This window comes from Salvelinus fontinalis, chromosome 28, assembly GCF_029448725.1.
Source record: "Salvelinus fontinalis isolate EN_2023a chromosome 28, ASM2944872v1, whole genome shotgun sequence".
Classification (NCBI taxonomy): domain Eukaryota; kingdom Metazoa; phylum Chordata; class Actinopteri; order Salmoniformes; family Salmonidae; genus Salvelinus; species Salvelinus fontinalis.
In genome coordinates this window covers 39,813,116-39,832,522 of record NC_074692.1, presented here as the reverse complement: position 1 = coordinate 39,832,522, position 19,407 = coordinate 39,813,116, and the positions used below count along the sequence as shown (strand labels likewise).

Below are 19,407 nucleotides of genomic sequence, written 5' to 3'. Positions count from 1 at the left end.
CAGCTCACTGTAGTCCTAGAGCTGACACGCTCCTCTCCAGCTCGCTGTAGTCCTAGAGCTGACACGCTCCTCTCCAGCTCGCTGTAGTCCTAGAGCTGACACGCTCCTCTCCAGCTCGCTGTAGTCCTAGAGCTGACACGCTCCTCTCCAGCTCGCTGTAGTCCTAGAGCTGACACGCTCCTCTCCAGCTCACTGTAGTCCTAGAGCTGACACGCTCCTCTCCAGCTCAAAGAATCATGAGGGTTTATAGCATTGGAAAAGGTTGAAAGAGCACAAACAGAATTGCTTGGCCTTGGCGGTTGGAAGCCACTGGGCTTGTTTCAGTATTCTAAACAATACACCCAATCTTTTTACCTGGTATTATATAGACAAAAGACACACACTGAAAGAGAGATGGAAACACACACTCACACCCACATCAAACAACACACACACACTCACATCAAGGACTGATAGATAGTATTGATGCTACAGAGAGACGTTGGGAGATGGAAATTACTTTTATTTGGTTAACCATAATCCAATCAGCAGATTTCTGCTATGATGCCCAATCTTGATTTGACATCCCAGAATGTAGGGCTGTCTTCTACGATGGCGAATTTTATGATGTTAACAGCTCCACCACATGGCCCAACGTACCGCTAGTAATGCTTCATCTGGAAATCCCTAAAGAGCTGTAACGTTCTTACGTTTGCAACGCTGCAGAAATAATTACCATTACAGTATAAAAAAAGCATTAGGATTTCTAACATTTCAGTAATCATTGGTACTTTTTGTAAATTAGTCAATCAAAGAATATAATGTTTTCGTAATGTTTGAGAAACCACAGTTATTTATTATGGTAGGATTGTAAAATGTTCTAGCAACGTGATTGCTGCAGACAATATTTTTGTTCTAAATGACAGACTCAGAGGATGCCTATCACACATAGCTAGCTGGTACCTGTTTCAGTCTGAATATCACCTAGCTAGCAGGTACCTGTTTCAGTCTGAATATCATCTAGCTAGCAGATACCTGTTTCAGTCTGAATATCATCTAGCTAGCAGGTACCTGTTTCAGTCTGAATATCATCTAGCTAGCTGGTACCTGTTTCAGTCTGAATATCATCTAGCTAGCTGGTACCTGTTTCAGTCTGAATATCATCTAGCTAGCTGGTACAAGTTTGTCTGAATATCACATAGCTAGCAGGTACAAGTTTCAGTCTGAATATCACATAGCTAGCAGGTACATGTTTCAGTCTGAATATCACATAGCTAGCAGGTACATGTTTCAGTCTGAATATCACATAGCTAGCAGGTACAAGTTTGTCTGAATATCACATAGCTAGTTGGTACATGTTTCAGTCTGAATATCACATAGCTAGCAGGTACATGTTTGTCTGAATATCACATAGCTAGCAGGTACATGTTTCAGTCTGAATATCACATAGCTAGCAGGTACATGTTTCAGTCTGAATATCACATAGCTAGCAGGTACATGTTTCAGTCTGAATATCTCATAGCTAGCAGGTACAAGTTTGTCTGAATATCACATAGCTAGCAGGTATATGTTTCAGTCTGAATATCACATAGCTAGCAGGTACAAGTTTGTCTGAATATCACATAGCTAGTTGGTACATGTTTCAGTCTGAATATCACATAGCTAGCAGGTACATGTTTCAGTCTGAATATCACATAGCTAGCAGGTACATGTTTGTCTGAATATCACATAGCTAGCAGGTACATGTTTCAGTCTGAATATCACATAGCTAGCAGGTACATGTTTGTCTGAATATCACATAGCTAGCAGGTACATGTTTCAGTCTGAATATCACATAGCTAGCAGGTACATGTTTGTCTGAATATCACATAGCTAGCAGGTACATGTTTCAGTCTGAATATCACATAGCTAGTTGGTACATGTTTCAGTCTGAATATCACATAGCTAGCAGGTACATGTTTCAGTCTGAATATCACATAGCTAGCAGGTACATGTTTTTTCTCATCAATACCCTGGATATTATTTAATTGTTAAAATTTGGACCCTTATTATACTCAAACCTCTCAGAGCAGACCAGAGCAGACATCCTGTGGCCCTGAATAATGCCTGTTGATGTCTGCTGTGCTGACCAGGACAAAAGGCTGCCTGCAGACATCACTGGCTCCATTGTCAGCTTGGCTGGCCAGAACAGAGGGGTCACAGTGGTGTAATGGAGGTCTGCATAGGCTCATTGATTCTATGTCTTTGTGTGTTCAGTATTGCAGGGGGTAGAGAGGCAGATCAATGTGGGAGCTTTATGTGGGTCCTGTAGTCGTGTTTCTCTCCGTGTCCGATTTCGCCAGACTCTGCATGTTCCTTTTCTCTGTCTCTTCCTTTCTTCTTTCTGAATGTCTGTTCGTCTCTCGCTCTCTCGCTCTTTTAGTCTCGCTATAGGTGGCTATAGAATTATGACCAGTCAGGGTTTCTTCTATCCACTCTTTTCTGCTCGGGTGTATTTTAGAGCAAATGCACAACATGATTCCCAGCTAGATGATTTCTGTCAACATTTATAAAGGTTAATGTGTCTCCTATCCACCGCCGTGAGCCCCTCCCTCTCCTTCTTCATCCTTCTTTTCTGCTCTCCTCCCTCTATCCTCATCTTTCCCTCCCTTCTCTTATTACCGCTTTCCTCTTCTTTCTCTCTTTTCTCTCTCTTTCTCCTCTCATCCACCACCACTCTCTTCTCTACCTGGCCTCTTCTCTGGTTACTTTTCCCTATTTTCTACCTCCCCCGTCTCCTTCCTCCCCCCAATTGCCTGCCAATGTGTGTTAACTAGACATTCATCGGATGAGGTGGGGAGCTGGATGGTACTGTGCCCGCTGCCCACCCCAGGAGCAGCACTCTCAGCCTAGTGCTTCAGAGCAGGTGACAACAGACATATAGAGCAGACAAGCTTTTCAAGAAAGCCTTGACTGTGCTCTCGGTCTCTCCACCTACAGTATAATAGCTCCCCCGTTACCCACTCCTCTCCCCGACAGCTGTCTATTGTATTATTGCCTTTGTATGAATTCACATTACTATAAATGAGGTGTTTGTGTTGAAGGAGCAGGGACAGTTGGATGATATGGAGACCAGCAGAGAGACTTGGACTGCGTGTACATAGTGTTTGTGTTGAAGGGACAGGACAGTTGGATGATATGGACACCAGCAGAGAGACTTGGACTGCGTGTACATAGTGTTTGTGTTGAAGGGGCAGGACAGTTGGATGATATGGAGACCAGCAGAGAGACTTGGACTGCGCGTACATAGTGTTTGTGTTGAAGGGACAGGACAGTTGGATGATATGAAGACCAGCAGAGAGACTTGGACTGCGCGTACATAGTGTTTGTGTTGAAGGGACAGGACAGTTGGATGATATGAAGACCAGCAGAGAGACTTGGACTGCGTGTACATAGTGTTTGTGTTGAAGGGGCAGGACAGTTGGATGATATGGAGACCAGCAGAGAGACTTGGACTGCGCGTACATAGTGTTTGACCACCATCAGTGCTGCCTGCATTAACAGTATGGGTTCTATGTTCAGCTGGTGCCCAGGCGGCGCTAGTGTCAAACGCGCGCTAGTTTGCAATTTTGTAATTTAAAAACTGGTGCACTGGCATTTTCCAGCGCAAACGCCAGGTTCTGCAATTTACCTCAGCTCACTTGCGCTCAGTTGAGCGGGGTGGAAATATTTTAGGTGTGTCCTTAACTTGATTTAAAGTACTAATTTCTAGATGCAGCCTATCCACCCGTGATGCGCACTGCCCATATGAACATGGAACAAGAGTAGCATAATGTGCTTTTGGTGCCTGTACACTTCCTGTTTAGAAACATAAAAAACTAATGTTCTTTCCCATTTAGTTTTATTTGATTAAAAAGCAAGCATATCCTCCCCTCTGCTCAATGAAGGCTTTTTTTTGTCTGTCAATGCAATCGAAAAGTAGTCAAGACTGTCGATAAAGGGTTTGGTTCCTGAGACCGCTTGGAAATCAATCTTAATCACCAAAGCTTTATTAAAATACAAAGTCTGAGAGGAGTAAAACATTGAGCTGACACATTATTTTAGCAATACAAGCCCTGTAAATCCACCACCATGCCCATCATGAAATGAGATATGAGATCCTCTTTGAATACAGTGAACCTTGTATTTAGAATGAATCTGTAACCTGTAAAAATTGCTTGTTTTTCGTTTCATATGTTCAAAACCCAGCACTCCCTTAGGCCTACTATAACAAAGGCTGGTTCAACATCAATTTGTTTATTTTTTATCCTGACGATTTTATGATATCATTACATTTATTTATTGTTGTTGTTTTTAAAAAAAGCTTGTTTTTTGTATAATTTTATTACAACCAAACGTATTAGAATGATTCACCTTTCTGGTATTATGGTAACAATGTCCGTGGTGTGCTTGCAATAGAACTTCCATGAGGTCTGTGAATGTGATCTGATCTGTAAATTGGTTCCAATATGGATATTAAACGTTATATTTTGGAGCTGTATAACGGTGAGTGGACATTCTCCCTTTCTCTTTATATTGGATATTTTTCCAGTTATGTTACCTGTAAGAGTGACATAGCCTATTTAAAATAAGTTGTTAGAATTTGATTACAATTATTAGTTCTCAGGGCCTCCCGAGGGGCGCAGCGGTCTAAGACACTGCATCACAGTGCTAGAGGCGTCACTACAGACCCGGGTTCGATCCCAGTCTGTGTCACAACCGGCCGTGATCGGGAGTCCCATAGGGTGGTGCACAATTGGCCCAGCGTCGTCCGGGTAAGGGGAGGGTTTGGCCGGGGGAGGCTTTTCTTGGCTCATCGTGCTCTAGTGACTCCTTGTGGCGGGCCGGGTGCCTGCAGGATGACCTCGGTTGTCAGTTGAACGGTGTTTCCGCCGACACATTGGTGCGGCTGGCTTCCGGGTTAAGCGGGCGGGTGTTAAGAACCGTGGTTTGGCGGGTCATGTTTTGGAGGATGCATGACTCTACCTCTCCCGAGCCCATTGGGGAGTTGCAGCGATGAGATAAGATCGAAAATGTACATTTTTTTATTTTTTATTATAAAGATGTATTCGTTCTCTTTTTAGGCCTTATCAATAATTAATATTAACTTGCTTACTGACTATGTTTGGAATGTCCATGCTCAGTCATAATGTAATTAGGCTTAGCCCTGATATCAGTGTGAATGCTATTGAAGACATTCAATTGCTTAGAACAATGTGGACTGCAGATGGGTTCAAGTTAACGTATTTAGCAAAGATAGGTCAACATTTTGTTATTTAGTTTCCGTAAGCCAGTTAACAAACTTTAATGGACTAACATTGGAATTGGAGTTAATTCCGTAAATACACAATTTAAACATGTTTCGCCATGGAGCACGTTCTGATTGGCCGAGCCACAACTTGTTTATTCATCAAAACCCAACCTCTTTCGCGGCAACGCCAGCAAGTGTGCCGATAATTGTGATTAGTGAAAATATCAAAAAATATTTCGCTACCGCCTGCGCTTAGATTTACCATTGTTTTAGGTTTGTTAAAATACAGCCCTTAGATTTACCATTGTTTTAGGTTTGTTAAAATACAGCCCTTAGATTTACCACTGTTTTAGGTTTGTTAAAATACAGCCCTTAGATTTACCATTGTTTTAGGTTTGTTAAAATACAGCCCTTAGATTTACCATTGTTTTAGGTTTGTTAAAATAGAGGCTTAGATTTACCATTGTTTTAGGTTTGTTAAAATAGAGGCTTAGATTTACCATTGCGTTAGGTTTGTTAAAATAGAGGCTTAGATTTACCATTGTTTTAGGTTTGTTAAAATACAGCCCTTAGATTCACCATTGTTTTAGGTTTGTTAAAATATAGCCCTATATCTCCTAACCATTTTAAATCCTTCCACTACACTACCTTAAATGCAATAGGGTCAGGCTGTCTAGTCTCGTATTGTGTTTCCCTACAGCTTAAGCCTGTTGGATGAGGATGGCCCTCCTGGTTACAGGTTCTGTTCTGAGTCCTCGGGATAATTAAAATCTTGCCTCATTGTGTTTTCAAAATGAGTGAGGAAACGGGGAGCCTAAAACCTGCCAAAAACAATTTCCCCTCCTCTCCACAATTCACACACATGCATACACACACACATACACCCGTTTGCCCTTGAACATAAACAACACACATTCAGCCCTCTGATAACAGAGAGATTAATTGAAGTATATTTTTTCATATGATGCTGGTGCTGATATGGGTTGAGACTGGTGGTGGTAGGGACCTGCAGCCCTAGGGTGCATCTCGTCTCAGCCATTTTCACTTCTAACCTCAGAAGTTTTTTAACACGTGTGAGGCCCTTTTTGCAATAGTGAAATAGTTGTGTGTGCGGCATGCAGATGTGTGTGTAAAGGTACATTTCCTGTGTATCTTATCGCTATGGCCCCCAGCGCACAGTTGGAGGGCCCCCATGGCAGCAGCGGTCCCCACAGTAACCACGTGGAATGTGGTTAGTCACCATTGCAGCAGCGGTCTCCACAGTAACCATGTGGTTAGTCACTATGGCAGCAGCGGTCCCCAGAGTAACCATGTGGAATGTGGTTAGTCACCATGGCAGCAGCGGTCCCCAGAGTAACCCTGTGGAATGTGGTTAGTCACCATGGCAGCAGCGGTCCCCACAGTAACCATGTGGAAAGTGGTTAGTCACCATGGCAGCAGCGGTCCCCAGAGTAACCAAGTGGAATGTGGTTAGTCACCATTGCAGCAGCGGTCCCCACAGTAACCATGTGGTTAGTCACCATGGCAGCAGCTGTCTCCACAGTAACCATGTGGAATGTGGTTAGTCACCATGGCAGCAGCAGTCCCCACAGTAACCATGTGGAATGTGGTTAGCCACCTTGGCAGCAGCAGTCCCCTCTGTTACCATGTGGAATGTGGTTAGTCACCATGGCAGCAGCAGTCCCCACAGTAACCATGTGGAATGTGGTTAGCCACCATGGCAGCAGCGGTCCCGGCAGTAACCATGTGGAATGTGGTTAGTCACCATGGCAGCAGCGGTCCCCACAGTAACCATGTGTTTAGTCACCATGGCAGCAGCGGTCCCCACAGTAACCATGTGGTTAGCCACTATGGCAGCAGCGGTCCCCAGAGTAACCATGTGGAATGTGGTTAGCCACCATGGCAGCAGTGGTCCCGACAGTAACCATGTGGAATGTGGTTAGCCACCATGGCAGCAGCGGTCCCCAGAGTAACCATGTGGAATGTGGTTAGCCACCATGGCAGCAGCGGTCCCCACAGTAACCCTGTGGAATGTAGTTAGCCACTATGGCAGCAGTGGTCCCCACAGTAACCATGTGGAATGTGGTTAGTCACCATGGAAGCAGCGGTCCCCACAGTAACCATGTGGAATGTGGTTAGCCACTATAGCAGCAGCAGTCCCCACAGTAACCCTGTTGAATGTGGTTAGCCACCTTAGCAGCAGCGGTCCCAAGTGTAACCATGTGGAATGTTGTTAGTTACCATGGCAGCAGCGGTCCCCAGAGTAACCCTGTGGAACGTAGTTAGCCACTATGGCAGCAGCGGTCCCCACATGAACCATGTGGAATGTGGTTAGCCACAATGGCAGCAGCGGTCCCCACAGTAACCTTGTTGAATGTGGTTAGTCACCATGGCAGTAGTGGTCCCCACAGTAACCATGTGGGATGTGGTTTGCCACCATGGCAGCAGCGGCCCCCACAGTAACCATGTGGAATGTGGTTAGCCACTATGGCAGCAGTGGTCCCCAGAGTAACCCTGTGGAATGTGGTTAGCCACCATGGCAGCAGCGGTCCCCACAGTAGCCATGTGGAATTTGTTTAGCCACCATGGCAGCAGCGGTCCCCACAGTAACCATGTGGAATGTGGTTAGCCACCATGGCAGCAGTGGTCCCCAGAGTAACCCTGTGGAACGTGGTTAGCCACCATGGCAGCAGCGGTCCCCACAGTAACCATGTGGAATGTGGTTAGCCACCATGGCAGCAGCGGTCCCCACTGTAACCCTGTGGAATGTGGTTAGCCACCATGGAAGCAGCGGTCCCCAAAGTAACCATGTGGAATGTTGTTAGCCACTATGGCAGCAGTGGTCCCCAGAGTAACCCTGTGGAATGTGGTTAGCCACCATGGCAGCAGCAGTCCCCACAGTAACCATGTGGAATGTGGTTAGCCTCTACGGCAGCAGCGGTCCCCACAGTAACCATGTGGAACGTGGTTAGTCACCATGGCAACAGCGGTCCCTAGAGTAACTATGTAGAATGTGGTTGGTCACCATGGCAACAGCGGTCCCCAGAGTAACCATGTGGAATGTGGTTAGTCACCATGGCAGCAGCGGTCCCCAGAGTAACCATGTGGAATGTGGTTAGTCACCATGGCAGCAGCGGTCCCCAGAGTAACCATGTGGAATGTGGTTAGCCACCATGGCAGCAGCGGTCCCCAGAGTAACCATGTGGAATGTGGTTAGTCACCATGGCAGCAGCGGTCCCCAGAGCAACCATGTGGAATGTTGTTAGTCTCCATGGCAGCAGCGGTCCCCAGAGTAACCATGTGGAATGTGGTTAGTCACCATGGCAGGAGCGGTCCCCAGAGTAACCCTGTGGAATGTGGTTAGTCAACATGGCAGCAGCGGTCCCCACAGTAACCATGTGTTTAGTCACCATGGCAGCAGCGGTTCCCACAGTAACCATTTGTTTAGTCACCATGGCAGCAGCGGTCCCCAGAGTAACCATGTGGAATGTGGTGAGTCACCATGGCAGCAGCGGTCCCCGGAGTAACCATGTGGAATGTGGTGAGTCACCATGGCAGCAGCGGTCCCCACAGTAACTATGTGGAATGTGGTTAGCCACCATGGCAGCAGCGGTCCCCAGAGCAACCATGTGGAATGTGGTTATTCACCATGGCAGCAGCAGTATCCACAGTAACCATGTGGAATGTGGTTAGTCACCATGGCAGCAGCGGTCCCCACAGTAGCCATGTGGAATGTAGTTAGTCACCATGGCAGCAGCGGTCTCCACAGTAACCATGTGGAATGTGGTTAGCCACCATGGCAGCAGCGGTCCCCACATTAACCATGTAGAATGTGGTTAGTCCCAATGGTAGCAGTGGTCCCCACAGTAACCGTATGGAATGTGGTTAGTCACCATGGCAGCAGCGGTCCCTACAGTAACCATGTGGAATGTGGTTAGTCACCATGGTAGTAACGGTTCCCACAGTAACCATGTGGAATGTGGTTAGTCACCATGGTAGTAACGGTCCACACAGTAACCGTATGGAATGTGGTTAGTCACCATGGCAGCAGCGGTCCCCACAGTAACCATGTGGAATGTGGTTAGTCACCATGGTAGTAACGGTTCCCACAGTAACCATGTGGAATGTGGTTAGTCACCATGGCAGCAGCGGTCCCCACAGTAACCATGTGGAATGTGGTTAGTCACCATGGTAGCAGCGGTCCCCACAGTAACCGTATGGAATGTGGTTAGTCACCATGGCAGCAGCGGTCCCCACAGTAACCATGTGGAATGTGGTTAGTCACCATGGTCGCAGCGGTTCCCACAGTAACCATGTGGAATGTGGTTAGTCACCATGGCAGCATCGGTCCCCACAGTAACCATGTGGAATGTGGTTAGCCACCATGGCAGCAGCGTTCCCGACAGTAACCATGTGGAATGTGGTTAGTCACCATGGCAGCAGCGGTCCCCACAGTAACCATGTGGTTAGTCACCATGGCAGCAGCGGTCCCCAGAGTAACCATGTGGAATGTAGTTAGCCACCATGGCAGCAGCGGTCTCCACAGTAACCATGTGGAATGTGGTTAGCCACCATGGCAGCAGCGGTCTCCACAGTAACCATGTGAAATGTGGTTAGCTACTATGGCAGCAACGGTCCCCAGAGTAACCATGTGGAATGTGGTTAGTCACCATGGCAGCAGCGGTCCAAACAGTAACCACGTGGAATGTGGTTAGTCACCATGGCAGCAGCGGTCTCCACAGTAACCATGTGGAATGTAGTTAGCCACAATGGCAGCAGCGGTCCCCACAGTAACCATGTGGAATGTGGTTAGTCACCATGGTCGCAGCGGTTCCCACAGTAACCATGTGGAATGTGGTTAGTCACCATGGCAGCAGCGGTCCCCACAGTAACCATGTGGAATGTGGTTAGCCACCATGGCAGCAGCGGTCCCGACAGTAACCATGTGGAATGTGGTTAGTCACCATGGCAGCAGCGGTCCCCACAGTAACCATGTGGTTAGTCACCATGGCAGCAGCGGTCCCCAGAGTAACCATGTGGAATGTAGTTAGCCACCATGGCAGCAGCGGTCTCCACAGTAACCATGTGGAATGTGGTTAGCCACCATGGCAGCAGCGGTCTCCACAGTAACCATGTGAAATGTGGTTAGCTACTATGGCAGCAACGGTCCCCAGAGTAACCATGTGGAATGTGGTTAGTCACCATGGCATCAGCGGTCCAAACAGTAACCACGTGGAATGTGGTTAGTCACCATGGCAGCAGCGGTCTCCACAGTAACCATGTGGAATGTAGTTAGCCACAATGGCAGCAGCGGTCCCCAGAGTAACCATGTGGAATGTGGTTAGCCACTATTGCAGCAGCGGTTCCCAGAGTAACCATGTGGAATGTGGTTAGCCACTATTGCAGCAGCGGTTCCCAGAGTAACCCTGTGGAATGTGGTTAGCCACTATGGCAGCAGCGGTTCCTACAGTAACCATGTGGAATGTGGTTAGCCACCGTGGCAGCAGCGTTCCCCACAGTAACCCTGTGGAATATGGTTCGTCACCATGGCAGCAACAGTCTCCACAGTAACCATGTGGAATGTGGCTAGTCACCATGGCAGCAGCGGTCTCCACATTAACCATGTGGAATGTGGTTAGTCACCATGGCAGCAGCAGTCCTCTCTGTTACCATGTGGAATGTAGTTAGCCACCATGGCAGCAGCGGTCCCCAGAGCAACCATGTGGAATGTGGTTAGTCACCATGGCAGCAGCGGTCCCCACAGTAACCATGTGGAATGTGGTTAGTCACCATGGTCGCAGCGGTTCCCACAGTAACCATGTGGAATGTGGTTAGTCACCATGGCAGCAGCGGTCCCCACAGTAACCATGTGGAATGTGGTTAGCCACCATGGCAGCAGCGGTCCCGACAGTAACCATGTGGAATGTGGTTAGTCACCATGGCAGCAGCGGTCCCCACAGTAACCATGTGGTTAGTCACCATGGCAGCAGCGGTTCCTACAGTAACCATGTGGAATGTGGTTAGCCACCGTGGCAGCAGCGTTCCCCACAGTAACCCTGTGGAATATGGTTCGTCACCATGGCAGCAACAGTCTCCACAGTAACCATGTGGAATGTGGCTAGTCACCATGGCAGCAGCGGTCTCCACATTAACCATGTGGAATGTGGTTAGTCACCATGGCAGCAGCAGTCCTCTCTGTTACCATGTGGAATGTAGTTAGCCACCATGGCAGCAGCGGTCCCCAGAGCAACCATGTGGAATGTGGTTATTCACCATGGCAGCAGCAGTATCCACAGTAACCATGTGGAATGTGGTTAGTCACCATGGCAGCAGCGGTCCCCACTGTAACCATGTGGAATGTGCTTAGTCACCATGGCAGCAGCGGTCCCCACACTAACCATGTAGAATGTGGTTAGTCACCATGGTAGCAGTGGTCCCCACAGTAACCGTATGGAATGTGGTTAGTCACCATGGCAGCAGCGGTCCCTACAGTAACCATGTGGAATGTGGTTAGTCACCATGGTAGCAGCGGTTCCCACAGTAACCATGTGGAATGTGGTTAGTCACCATGGCAGCAGCGGTCCCCACAGTAACCATGTGTTTAGTCACCATGGCAGCAGCGGTCCCCACAGTAACCATGTGGTTAGCCACTATGGCAGCAGCGGTCCCCAGAGTAACCATGTGGAATGTGGTTAGCCACCATGGCAGCAGTGGTCCCGACAGTAACCATGTGGAATGTGGTTAGCCACCATGGCAGCAGCGGTCCCCAGAGTAACCATGTGGAATGTGGTTAGCCACCATGGCAGCAGCGGTCCCCACAGTAACCCTGTGGAATGTAGTTAGCCACTATGGCAGCAGTGGTCCCCACAGTAACCATGTGGAATGTGGTTAGTCACCATGGAAGCAGCGGTCCCCACAGTAACCATGTGGAATGTGGTTAGCCACTATAGCAGCAGCAGTCCCCACAGTAACCCTGTTGAATGTGGTTAGCCACCTTAGCAGCAGCGGTCCCAAGTGTAACCATGTGGAATGTTGTTAGTTACCATGGCAGCAGCGGTCCCCAGAGTAACCCTGTGGAACGTAGTTAGCCACTATGGCAGCAGCGGTCCCCACATGAACCATGTGGAATGTGGTTAGCCACAATGGCAGCAGCGGTCCCCACAGTAACCTTGTTGAATGTGGTTAGTCACCATGGCAGTAGTGGTCCCCACAGTAACCATGTGGGATGTGGTTTGCCACCATGGCAGCAGCGGCCCCCACAGTAACCATGTGGAATGTGGTTAGCCACTATGGCAGCAGTGGTCCCCAGAGTAACCCTGTGGAATGTGGTTAGCCACCATGGCAGCAGCGGTCCCCACAGTAGCCATGTGGAATTTGTTTAGCCACCATGGCAGCAGCGGTCCCCACAGTAACCATGTGGAATGTGGTTAGCCACCATGGCAGCAGTGGTCCCCAGAGTAACCCTGTGGAACGTGGTTAGCCACCATGGCAGCAGCGGTCCCCACAGTAACCATGTGGAATGTGGTTAGCCACCATGGCAGCAGCGGTCCCCACTGTAACCCTGTGGAATGTGGTTAGCCACCATGGAAGCAGCGGTCCCCAAAGTAACCATGTGGAATGTTGTTAGCCACTATGGCAGCAGTGGTCCCCAGAGTAACCCTGTGGAATGTGGTTAGCCACCATGGCAGCAGCAGTCCCCACAGTAACCATGTGGAATGTGGTTAGCCTCTACGGCAGCAGCGGTCCCCACAGTAACCATGTGGAACGTGGTTAGTCACCATGGCAACAGCGGTCCCTAGAGTAACTATGTAGAATGTGGTTGGTCACCATGGCAACAGCGGTCCCCAGAGTAACCATGTGGAATGTGGTTAGTCACCATGGCAGCAGCGGTCCCCAGAGTAACCATGTGGAATGTGGTTAGTCACCATGGCAGCAGCGGTCCCCAGAGTAACCATGTGGAATGTGGTTAGCCACCATGGCAGCAGCGGTCCCCAGAGTAACCATGTGGAATGTGGTTAGTCACCATGGCAGCAGCGGTCCCCAGAGCAACCATGTGGAATGTTGTTAGTCTCCATGGCAGCAGCGGTCCCCAGAGTAACCATGTGGAATGTGGTTAGTCACCATGGCAGGAGCGGTCCCCAGAGTAACCCTGTGGAATGTGGTTAGTCAACATGGCAGCAGCGGTCCCCACAGTAACCATGTGTTTAGTCACCATGGCAGCAGCGGTTCCCACAGTAACCATTTGTTTAGTCACCATGGCAGCAGCGGTCCCCAGAGTAACCATGTGGAATGTGGTGAGTCACCATGGCAGCAGCGGTCCCCGGAGTAACCATGTGGAATGTGGTGAGTCACCATGGCAGCAGCGGTCCCCACAGTAACTATGTGGAATGTGGTTAGCCACCATGGCAGCAGCGGTCCCCAGAGCAACCATGTGGAATGTGGTTATTCACCATGGCAGCAGCAGTATCCACAGTAACCATGTGGAATGTGGTTAGTCACCATGGCAGCAGCGGTCCCCACAGTAGCCATGTGGAATGTAGTTAGTCACCATGGCAGCAGCGGTCTCCACAGTAACCATGTGGAATGTGGTTAGCCACCATGGCAGCAGCGGTCCCCACATTAACCATGTAGAATGTGGTTAGTCCCAATGGTAGCAGTGGTCCCCACAGTAACCGTATGGAATGTGGTTAGTCACCATGGCAGCAGCGGTCCCTACAGTAACCATGTGGAATGTGGTTAGTCACCATGGTAGTAACGGTTCCCACAGTAACCATGTGGAATGTGGTTAGTCACCATGGTAGTAACGGTCCACACAGTAACCGTATGGAATGTGGTTAGTCACCATGGCAGCAGCGGTCCCCACAGTAACCATGTGGAATGTGGTTAGTCACCATGGTAGTAACGGTTCCCACAGTAACCATGTGGAATGTGGTTAGTCACCATGGCAGCAGCGGTCCCCACAGTAACCATGTGGAATGTGGTTAGTCACCATGGTAGCAGCGGTCCCCACAGTAACCGTATGGAATGTGGTTAGTCACCATGGCAGCAGCGGTCCCCACAGTAACCATGTGGAATGTGGTTAGTCACCATGGTCGCAGCGGTTCCCACAGTAACCATGTGGAATGTGGTTAGTCACCATGGCAGCATCGGTCCCCACAGTAACCATGTGGAATGTGGTTAGCCACCATGGCAGCAGCGTTCCCGACAGTAACCATGTGGAATGTGGTTAGTCACCATGGCAGCAGCGGTCCCCACAGTAACCATGTGGTTAGTCACCATGGCAGCAGCGGTCCCCAGAGTAACCATGTGGAATGTAGTTAGCCACCATGGCAGCAGCGGTCTCCACAGTAACCATGTGGAATGTGGTTAGCCACCATGGCAGCAGCGGTCTCCACAGTAACCATGTGAAATGTGGTTAGCTACTATGGCAGCAACGGTCCCCAGAGTAACCATGTGGAATGTGGTTAGTCACCATGGCAGCAGCGGTCCAAACAGTAACCACGTGGAATGTGGTTAGTCACCATGGCAGCAGCGGTCTCCACAGTAACCATGTGGAATGTAGTTAGCCACAATGGCAGCAGCGGTCCCCACAGTAACCATGTGGAATGTGGTTAGTCACCATGGTCGCAGCGGTTCCCACAGTAACCATGTGGAATGTGGTTAGTCACCATGGCAGCAGCGGTCCCCACAGTAACCATGTGGAATGTGGTTAGCCACCATGGCAGCAGCGGTCCCGACAGTAACCATGTGGAATGTGGTTAGTCACCATGGCAGCAGCGGTCCCCACAGTAACCATGTGGTTAGTCACCATGGCAGCAGCGGTCCCCAGAGTAACCATGTGGAATGTAGTTAGCCACCATGGCAGCAGCGGTCTCCACAGTAACCATGTGGAATGTGGTTAGCCACCATGGCAGCAGCGGTCTCCACAGTAACCATGTGAAATGTGGTTAGCTACTATGGCAGCAACGGTCCCCAGAGTAACCATGTGGAATGTGGTTAGTCACCATGGCATCAGAGGTCCAAACAGTAACCACGTGGAATGTGGTTAGTCACCATGGCAGCAGCGGTCTCCACAGTAACCATGTGGAATGTAGTTAGCCACAATGGCAGCAGCGGTCCCCAGAGTAACCATGTGGAATGTGGTTAGCCACTATTGCAGCAGCGGTTCCCAGAGTAACCATGTGGAATGTGGTTAGCCACTATTGCAGCAGCGGTTCCCAGAGTAACCCTGTGGAATGTGGTTAGCCACTATGGCAGCAGCGGTTCCTACAGTAACCATGTGGAATGTGGTTAGCCACCGTGGCAGCAGCGTTCCCCACAGTAACCCTGTGGAATATGGTTCGTCACCATGGCAGCAACAGTCTCCACAGTAACCATGTGGAATGTGGCTAGTCACCATGGCAGCAGCGGTCTCCACATTAACCATGTGGAATGTGGTTAGTCACCATGGCAGCAGCAGTCCTCTCTGTTACCATGTGGAATGTAGTTAGCCACCATGGCAGCAGCGGTCCCCAGAGCAACCATGTGGAATGTGGTTAGTCACCATGGCAGCAGCGGTCCCCACAGTAACCATGTGGAATGTGGTTAGTCACCATGGTCGCAGCGGTTCCCACAGTAACCATGTGGAATGTGGTTAGTCACCATGGCAGCAGCGGTCCCCACAGTAACCATGTGGAATGTGGTTAGCCACCATGGCAGCAGCGGTCCCGACAGTAACCATGTGGAATGTGGTTAGTCACCATGGCAGCAGCGGTCCCCACAGTAACCATGTGGTTAGTCACCATGGCAGCAGCGGTTCCTACAGTAACCATGTGGAATGTGGTTAGCCACCGTGGCAGCAGCGTTCCCCACAGTAACCCTGTGGAATATGGTTCGTCACCATGGCAGCAACAGTCTCCACAGTAACCATGTGGAATGTGGCTAGTCACCATGGCAGCAGCGGTCTCCACATTAACCATGTGGAATGTGGTTAGTCACCATGGCAGCAGCAGTCCTCTCTGTTACCATGTGGAATGTAGTTAGCCACCATGGCAGCAGCGGTCCCCAGAGCAACCATGTGGAATGTGGTTATTCACCATGGCAGCAGCAGTATCCACAGTAACCATGTGGAATGTGGTTAGTCACCATGGCAGCAGCGGTCCCCACTGTAACCATGTGGAATGTGCTTAGTCACCATGGCAGCAGCGGTCCCCACACTAACCATGTAGAATGTGGTTAGTCACCATGGTAGCAGTGGTCCCCACAGTAACCGTATGGAATGTGGTTAGTCACCATGGCAGCAGCGGTCCCTACAGTAACCATGTGGAATGTGGTTAGTCACCATGGTAGCAGCGGTTCCCACAGTAACCATGTGGAATGTGGTTAGTCACCATGGCATCAGCGGTCCCCACAGTAACCATGTGGAATGTGGTTAGTCACCATGGTAGCAGCGGTCCCCACAGTAACCGTATGGAATGTGGTTAGTCACCATGGCAGCAGCGGTCACCACAGTAACCATGTGGAATGTGGTTAGTCACCATGGTAGTAACGGTTCCCACAGTAACCATGTGGAATGTGGTTAGTCACCATGGCAGCAGCGGTCCCCACAGTAACCATGTGGAATGTGGTTAGTCACCATGGTAGCAGCGGTCCCCACAGTAACCGTATGGAATGTGGTTAGTCACCATGGCAGCAGCGGTCCCCACAGTAACCATGTGGAATGTGGTTAGTCACCATGGTAGCAGCGGTTCCCACAGTAACCATGTGGAATGTGGTTAGTCACCATGGCAGCAGCGGTCCCCACAGTAACCATGTGGAATGTGGTTAGCCACCATGGCAGCAGCGGTCCCGACAGTAACCATGTGGAATGTGGTTAGTCACCATGGCAGCAGCGGTCCCCACAGTAACCATGTGGTTAGTCACCATGGCAGCAGCGGTCCCCAGAGTAACCATGTGGAATGTGGTTAGCTACTATGGCAGCAACGGTCTCCACAGTAACCATGTGAAATGTGGTTAGCTACTATGGCAGCAACGGTCCCCAGAGTAACCATGTGGAATGTGGTTAGTCACCATGGCAGCAGCGGTCCAAACAGTAACCACGTGGAATGTGGTTAGTCACCATGGCAGCAGCGGTCTCCACAGTAACCATGTGGAATGTAGTTAGCCACAATGGCAGCAGCGGTCCCCAGAGTAACCATGTGGAATGTGGTTAGCCACTATTGCAGCAGCGGTTCCCAGAGTAACCATGTGGAATGTGGTTAGCCACTATTGCAGCAGCGGTTCCCAGAGTAACCCTGTGGAATGTGGTTAGCCACTATGGCAGCAGCGGTTCCTACAGTAACCATGTGGAATGTGGTTAGCCACCGTGGCAGCAGCGTTCCCCACAGTAACCCTGTGGAATATGGTTCGTCACCATGGCAGCAACAGTCTCCACAGTAACCATGTGGAATGTGGCTAGTCTCCATGGCAGCAGCGGTCTCCACATTAACCATGTGGAATGTGGTTAGTCACCATGGCAGCAGCAGTCCTCTCTGTTACCATGTGGAATGTAGTTAGCCACCATGGCAGCAGCGGTCCCCAGAGCAACCATGTGGAATGTGGTTAGTCACCATGGCAGCAGCGGTCCCCACAGTAACCATGTGGAATGTGGTTAGTCACCATGGTCGCAGCGGTTCCCACAGTAACCATGTGGAATGTGGTTAGTCACCATGGCAGCAGCGGTCCCCACAGTAACCATGTGGAATGTGGTTAGCCACCATGGCAGCAGCGGTCCCGACAGTAACCATGTGGAATGTGGTTAGTCACCATGGCAGCAGCGGTCCCCACAGTAACCATGTGGTTAGTCACCATGGCAGCAGCGGTTCCTACAGTAACCATGTGGAATGTGGTTAGCCACCGTGGCAGCAGCGTTCCCCACAGTAACCCTGTGGAATATGGTTCGTCACCATGGCAGCAACAGTCTCCACAGTAACCATGTGGAATGTGGCTAGTCACCATGGCAGCAGCGGTCTCCACATTAACCATGTGGAATGTGGTTAGTCACCATGGCAGCAGCAGTCCTCTCTGTTACCATGTGGAATGTAGTTAGCCACCATGGCAGCAGCGGTCCCCAGAGCAACCATGTGGAATGTGGTTATTCACCATGGCAGCAGCAGTATCCACAGTAACCATGTGGAATGTGGTTATTCAACATGGCAGCAGCGGTCCCCAGAGCAACCATGTGGAATGTGGTTATTCACCATGGCAGCAGCAGTATCCACAGTAGCCATGTGGAATGTGGTTAGCCACCATGGCAGCAGCGGTCCCCAGAGCAACCATGTGGAATGTGGTTAGCCACCATGGCAGCAGCGGTCCCCAGAGCAACCATGTGGAATGTGGTTATTCACCATGGCAGCAGCAGTATCCACAGTAGCCATGTGGAATGTGGTTAGCCACCATTGCAGCAGCGGTCTCCACAGTAACCATGTGGAATGTAGTTAGCCACAATGGCAGCAGCGGTCCCCACAGTAGCCATGTGGAATGTAGTTAGTCACCATGGCAGCAGCGGTCTCCACAGTAACCATGTGGAATGGGTTAGCCACCATGGCAGCAGCGGTCCCCAGAGTAACCATGTGGAATGTGGTTAGCCACTATTGCAGCAGCGGTTCCCAGAGTAACCCTGTGGAATGTGGTTAGCCACTATGGCAGCAGCGGTTCCTACAGTAACCATGTGGAATGTGGTTAGCCACCGTGGCAGCAGCGTTCCCCACAGTAACCCTGTGGAATATGGTTCGTCACCATGGCAGCAACAGTCTCCACAGTAACCATGTGGAATGTGGCTAGTCTCCATGGCAGCAGCGGTCTCCACATTAACCATGTGGAATGTGGTTAGTCACCATGGCAGCAGCAGTCCTCTCTGTTACCATGTGGAATGTAGTTAGCCACCATGGCAGCAGCGGTCCCCAGAGCAACCATGTGGAATGTGGTTAGTCACCATGGCAGCAGCGGTCCCCACAGTAACCATGTGGAATGTGGTTAGTCACCATGGTCGCAGCGGTTCCCACAGTAACCATGTGGAATGTGGTTAGTCACCATGGCAGCAGCGGTCCCCACAGTAACCATGTGGAATGTGGTTAGCCACCATGGCAGCAGCGGTCCCGACAGTAACCATGTGGAATGTGGTTAGTCACCATGGCAGCAGC

The 19,407-nt window shown here is 50.0% G+C and overlaps 1 protein-coding gene across 1 annotated transcript in view; it reads left to right on the top strand.

Moving 5' to 3' along the window:
* Nucleotides 1-19,407, top strand: part of LOC129826698 (succinyl-CoA:3-ketoacid coenzyme A transferase 1, mitochondrial-like) — a 131,460-nt gene that overhangs the window by 107,070 nt on the left and 4,983 nt on the right. The window lies entirely within an intron of this gene.